This window comes from Arachis stenosperma, chromosome 7 (assembly GCF_014773155.1).
Source record: "Arachis stenosperma cultivar V10309 chromosome 7, arast.V10309.gnm1.PFL2, whole genome shotgun sequence".
Taxonomy (NCBI): Eukaryota; Viridiplantae; Streptophyta; class Magnoliopsida; order Fabales; family Fabaceae; genus Arachis; species Arachis stenosperma.
This window is the reverse complement of record NC_080383.1, coordinates 38994399-38999719: the sequence shown is the minus strand read 5'-3', so window position 1 is coordinate 38999719 and position 5321 is coordinate 38994399. Positions and strand designations below refer to the sequence as shown.

Genomic DNA, 5321 nt, shown 5'->3' with positions numbered 1-5321 from the left:
CACAAAAGTTGAAACAGCTTTAAAAACGCCCAAGAATTTGGATGGAGCTGCGTAGGAGCAAGATTACAAGACCATAACACCTCAGACTCCAGATCGGTGAAAGGAAGTCGGACACTCAGCTTAGAGAAAAACAATCATAAGCATAAAAGAAGAGCTTCTCGGAACTATCTAGGGGCGGGAAGCACACTCTCTCCTCAGAATCCGGGGCTACTAGTTCATAATCTCTCTCAGACTCTCTATTTTCACATATGCTACAATGCCTACGGAACCTAGCTAAATACTCAGAATCTACCACAGAAGGGACTTTTAGAGGAAGAGGGTCTACCCAATCAAGACCACATGGAATTTTAGTCGACATCGCTTGAAGAACCTTTCGAGACATAAAATTCTTACCTACAAAGAAGAATACAACAGCAAGCAAAAATCACATAAAGAAGACAGCAAAAACCCATTCAGCAAAGCAAGAAACAAAAACCCACGAAGTAAATGCGGCAACCCGGAACAAAACATACCAGAGAACAAAAAGAGCCCCCCCCCATATACAAACAACGAGCAATGGCGGCGCCTCTTTTCGGGGCAACCCAGGCATAAAGAAAAAGAAACAAACAAGAGCCACACAAAGAACAGAAGCACATGTACACAAGAAAAGAGAAACATGGGAACAAACCTGGAAGAAAGAAACGAGGACGACGAGCTCCGAAGCAAGGAGAACGAAACGACGGCACAGAGGAAAATCCCAGAAAGACACACGGAGAGATTCGGGGAAGTAGAGCAAAGAGAAAGAAGAAGCAATGCTCGAAAAGGTAGTAGAAAAACAAAAAACGCAGAAAAAAGAAGAAAAGGGGCAAATAAATAAAGGCCTTCACAAAGCCCGAACGGAAATCGAGGAGAAACGGTAAAATGCAATAAATGCAGGAACGGCCATTTTTGAATTTTGAAAAACTACTATTGATGAGCGGATAATTTGTATACTTTTTGGCATTGTTTTTAGTATGTTTTTGATATCTTTTAGTTAGATTTTAGTACATTTTTATTAGTTTTTATTTAAAATTCACTTTTCTGGACTTTACTATGAGTTTGTGTGTTTTTCTGTGATTTCAGGTATTTTCTGGCTGAAATTGAGGGACCTGAGCAAAAATCTGATTCAGAGACCAAAAAGGACTGCAGATGCTGTTGGATTCTGACCTCCCTGCACTCGAAGTGGATTTTCTGGAGCTACAGAAGCCCAATTGGCGCGCTCTCAACGGCGTTGGAAAGTAGACATCCAGGGCTTTCCAGCAATATATAATAGTCCATACTTTGTCCAAGATTTGATGGCCCAAACCCGCGAAGCAATCCGGCCTCAGGAATTCCAGCGTTAAACGCCGGAACAGGAATAAAAGTTGGAGTTAAACGCCCAAACTGGCATGGGAGCTGGCGTTTAACTCCAGAAAAGGTCTCTACACGAATTTCCTTGATTGCTCAGCCCAAGCACACACCAAGTGGGCCCGGAAGTGGATTTTTATGTCATTTACTCATTTCTGTACACCTTAGGTTACTAGTTTACTATTAATAGGACCTTTACTATTGTATTAGTAGACTTTGGTAGCTATCTTCACTTTTATGCTATCTTAGATCTTTGGGAGGCTGGCCATTCGGCCATGCCTAGACCCTGTTCTTATGTATTTTCAACGGTGGAGTTTCTACACACCATAGATTAAGGGTGTGGAGCTCTGCTGTACCTCGAGTATTAATGCAATTACTATTGTTCTTCCATTCAATTCCGCTTGTTCTTTTACCAAGATATCACTTGTTCTTCACCTATGAACAAGGTGACTGACAACCATTCTTGTTCTACAAGCATCTGAGGCTTAGTGAATATCTCTTGGATTTCCGATTGCACGATGCATGGTTGATCGCCTGACAACCGAGTGCTCGCCTGACAAACGAGCCAGCCATTCCGTGAGATCAGAGTCTTGTGGTATAGGCAAGAACTGATGGCAGCATTCAAGAGAATCCGGAAGGTCTAACCTTGTCTGTGGTGTTCTGAGTAGGATTCAATGATTGAATGACTGTGACGTGCTTCAAACCCTGAGGGCGGGGCGTTAGTGATAACGCAAAAGAATCACTGGATTCTATTCCGGCCTGATTGAGAACCGACAGATGAATTCCGCTATGCCGTGACAGGACATATGCAATCGCTTTCACTGAGAGGATGGGAGGTAGCTGCTGACAACAGTGAGACCCTACACGAGTTTGCCATGGAAAGGAGTAAGAAGGATTGGATGAAGGCAGTAGGAAAGCAGAGAGACGGAAGGGAAGGCATCTTCATACACTTGTCTGAAGCTCTTACACCAATGATATACATAAGTATCACTATCTTTATCTTGCATGTTATTTTCGTTCATCATCATCATATACATTTGAGTTTGCCTAACTAAGATTTACAAGATGACCATAGCTTGCTTCAATACTAACAATCTCCGTGGGATCGACCCTTACTCACGTAAGGTTTATTACTTGGACGACCCAGTGCACTTGCTGGTTAGTTGTGCGAAGTTGTGTAATGCCATGGTATTGAGCCACCAAGTTCTTGGAGCCATTACCGGGGATTATTTGAGTTGTGAAAAAGTATTGTTCACAATTTCGCGCACCAAGTTTTTGGCGCCGTTGCGGGGATTGTTCATGTTTTGAGCAAGCTTTTGGTAACATCAGAGCCAAGATCCGGCAACAACATCAAATTTTGGTGTTATTGCCCGGGATTGTTTAGGCTGGACAACTGACGGTTCATCTTGTTGCTTAGATTAGGTATTTTTTTTCGAAATTCTTGAAGGTGAATTCTAGAGTTTCATGATGATTTGTTGAAATCTGGCTGGCTGAGAAGCCATGTCTAATCTGATTGGACCGAGGTTTCAACTTATCACCACAAGAGCTTGTTGATTTCGTATCAATCTTGCTGTTGGAGCAGTGATTTGCTAAGGCTTGGCTGACCTTGGTCATGTCTAGTGTTTTGGACCGAAGCTTTCTTTGAAAGCTTGGCTGGCTGTGAAGCCATGTGTAATTCCTGGACCGGAGCCTTAGACTAGCATTGCACTGATTCCTGGAATTCTCATTAAGAATTTTGATACTTTTTTTCACTTAATTTTCGAAAAATACAAAAAAATTTGCAAAACCATAAAATCTCAAAAATATTTCTTGTTTGAGTCTAGAGTCTCATCTTAAGTTTAGTGTCAAATGCATGTTTTTGTTATATTTTTCGAATCCATGCATATATTTCTTTGTTTTGATCTTTGAATTCTATTGACTTGAAGTATTTTGTGTGTCTCATATGCATTTTCATGTTGTTAGTGTCAGTAGTACACAAACTGCTAAGTTTGGTGTCTTGCATGCATTGTTAATTGATTCCTTTTGCATTTTGATTATCAAAAATCCAAAAATATTTTTAATTGTGTCCTTTCAAGTCAATGATACAAAGAATTGAAGATTCAAAACATGCTGCAGAGGAATTATACAGAAAAAGCTGAGCATTCAAAAATGCCCAGTGAAGAAGGCAGACTGGCGTTTAAACGCCAGCCAGGGTACCTGGTTGGGCGTTTAACGCCCAAAAAGGGTGCATTTTGGGCGTTAAACGCCAGAATGTATACCATTCTGGGCGTTTAACGCCAGGATGGTGCAGGGGGAAGATTTTGTTTTCAAAATCAAATTTTTTTTAGTTTTTCAAAATCAAATCTTTTTCAAATCAAATCTTTTCAATCAAATGTTTTCAAAATCAATTTCTTTCCTTTTAAAAGATACTTACTAACAATTAATGATTTGATTGAACATCACAAGATTGTTACCTTTTCTGTTGAGAAAGGTTTTTAATGTTTGAATCATATCTTTTCTTGTTAGGCAAGTCATCAATTTTTAAAATCATATCTTTTCAAATTGTTTTTAAAATCATATCTTTTCAAATAGTTTTCAAATCATATCTTCTCAATCACATTTTTTTTATATCTTCTTAACCACATCTTTTTCAAAATAACTTTCAATCAAATCTTCTTAATTTCTAATTTCAAATTCTTTTTCAAAAATCACTTAATTTCTTTTCCACTTTGATTTTCGAAAATCAATTGATGTTTTTCAAAAATGTTTTCAAAGTATTTTAATTAATTTTCGAAAATAAACTTCCCTCCTTCCCACATCCTCCTGTTTATGGAGTGCCACTCCTTCTCAATGCACAATTCGAACCTTATCTAACTAAAGTTCGAATTCATCTTCTCCTTCTTCTTTCTATTTCTCTTTTCCTCTGACATTTCAAGGAATCTCTATACTGTGACATAGAGGACTCCACATTTTCTTGTTCTCTTCTCTATCATATGAGCAGGAGCAGAGACAAAGGCATTCTTGTTGAAGCTGACCCTGAACCCGAGAGAACCTTGAAGAGAAAGCTAAGAGAAGCCAAAACACAACTCTCTTTAGAGCACCTGACCGAATTCTTCAAGGGAGAAGACATGGCAGCCGAAAAACAACAACAATGCCAACAATGCAAGGAAGGTGCTGGGTGACTTTACTGCACCTACTCCTGATTTCTATGGGAGAAGCATCTCTATCCCTGCCATTGGAGCAAACAACTTTGAGCTTAAGCCTCAATTAGTTTCTCTAATGCAACAGAATTGCAAGTTCCATGGACTTCCAATGGAAGATCCTCATCAGTTCTTAGCTGAATTCTTGCAAATCTGTGACACAGTCAAGACTAATGGGGTTAACCCTGAGGTCTATAGACTGATGCTATTCCCTTTTGCTGTAAGAGACAGAGCTAGAATATGGTTGGATTCTCAACCTAAAGAAAGCCTGGACTCTTGGGAAAAGCTAGTCAATGCCTTCTTGGCAAAGTTCTTTCCACCACAAAGATGGAGTAAGCTTAGAGTGGAAGTCCAAACCTTCAGACAGAAGGATGGAGAATCCCTCTATGAAGCTTGGGAAAGATACAAACAATTAATCAGAAAATGTCCTTCTGACATGCTTTCTGAATGGAGCATCATAGGTATTTTCTATGATGGTCTCTCTGAACTATCTAAGATGTCCTTGGATAGCTCTGCAGGAGGATCTCTTCATCTGAAGAAGACGCCTACTGAAGCTCAAGAACTGATTGAAATGGTTGCAAATAACCAATTCATGTACACTTCTGAAAGAAATCCTGTGAACAATGGGACTAGTCAGAAGAAAGGAGTTCTTGATATTGACACTCTGAATGCCATTTTGGCCCAGAATAAAATATTGACTCAACAAGTCAATTTGATTTCTCAAAGTCTGTCTGGAATGCAAAATGCACCAAACAGTACTAAGGAAGCTTCATCTGA

General features: G+C 39.5%; 1 non-coding gene across 1 annotated transcript; it reads right to left on the bottom strand.

Annotated features, from left to right (window-relative positions):
* Positions 1 to 4878: 4878 nt before the first annotated feature.
* Positions 4879 to 4986, bottom strand: LOC130942820 (small nucleolar RNA R71). Its single transcript, XR_009071370.1, has one exon. It is a non-coding gene; the product is annotated as a small nucleolar RNA R71 (small nucleolar RNA).
* Between the last annotated feature and the right edge of the window lie 335 nt (positions 4987 to 5321).